The sequence below is a fragment of the Acyrthosiphon pisum genome, chromosome A1 (genome assembly GCF_005508785.2).
Source record: "Acyrthosiphon pisum isolate AL4f chromosome A1, pea_aphid_22Mar2018_4r6ur, whole genome shotgun sequence".
Taxonomy (NCBI): Eukaryota; Metazoa; Arthropoda; class Insecta; order Hemiptera; family Aphididae; genus Acyrthosiphon; species Acyrthosiphon pisum.
In genome coordinates this window covers 91,971,729-91,972,807 of record NC_042494.1, presented here as the reverse complement: position 1 = coordinate 91,972,807, position 1,079 = coordinate 91,971,729, and positions in this window count along the sequence as shown.

Sequence of the window (1,079 nt, the reverse complement as noted above, 5' to 3'; positions counted from 1 at the left end):
AAATCGTCAAAAACGCCAAAATTTGCAAGTCATTTTGAAGAAAAAATTCATAAAATATTTATTATTCACCAAAGGTTTGAAATTTCAATACAAGGTTCTAGATAAGTTTAAATTTAATTAATCATAAATAAACGTCGAATGATATTACGTTAATATTTTTTATGAGCGTATTTTAAATTCATGTAAAACTCATCAAAATTATTATATTAATAATAGAAAATTAATTAATATCAATATAAATGTAAAAATATAAAATATTGACAAATCATCTCCGTTCAGAATCGTTTTTCGTATACAATGATATCTATCATTGCATTCAAGTTTAACCCACTCGACCCCTACTATACAGCAGAGCGCGACTTTCCCGGTTTTTTTTATATTAGTTTGTCTTCAAAATATTGTCCAAGGACAAATGCATATTTGTAAAAAGACAAAATGTTATTTTGTAATTTATACTAGCTATTGGTCAAGTATTGAAAGAGTAGATTATGATGATGATTTTTGGCAGACTAAAATGGCACCAAAATTAGAAAAGTCAGTATTTAAATAAATGTAATGACTGTACAAAACTTAGCATATAAACTAATGTACATTTATAATTATATATTTAATTAATATAATATTACGGTTTTATATCATTATTATAGTTTTTATATGAACTGTCTACTGCCGGAATTGATCAATCCACAATTTGGAAAGAGGTTACTTGTTTCCGATATAAAAGACCCGCGGTGACGACTGTAAAAAATGTTGTTACTACATTTCATTATATTAAATAATCAATAAATTATTCTTAAAAAAAAAAATGTCTAGAAGTACACATACAATATACATAATATACATAAACTTTTGTTATTATTGAAAAAAATCCTTGTTTACTACACTACTACTTTCAACTTTGCCTACTGTCTACTAGTAGCTTGTGAGGTTAAACCCAGCAGCGAGCGCGCCGCGTGAATAGAATTATATATGGGGTGAGATACATTTTTACTACAAAATAATTATTACCATTAAATTTGATAATTTAGGAGAATAATCACTACCGTACGAAAAGTGCTTCAGGTTACCTAAAGGTTAAA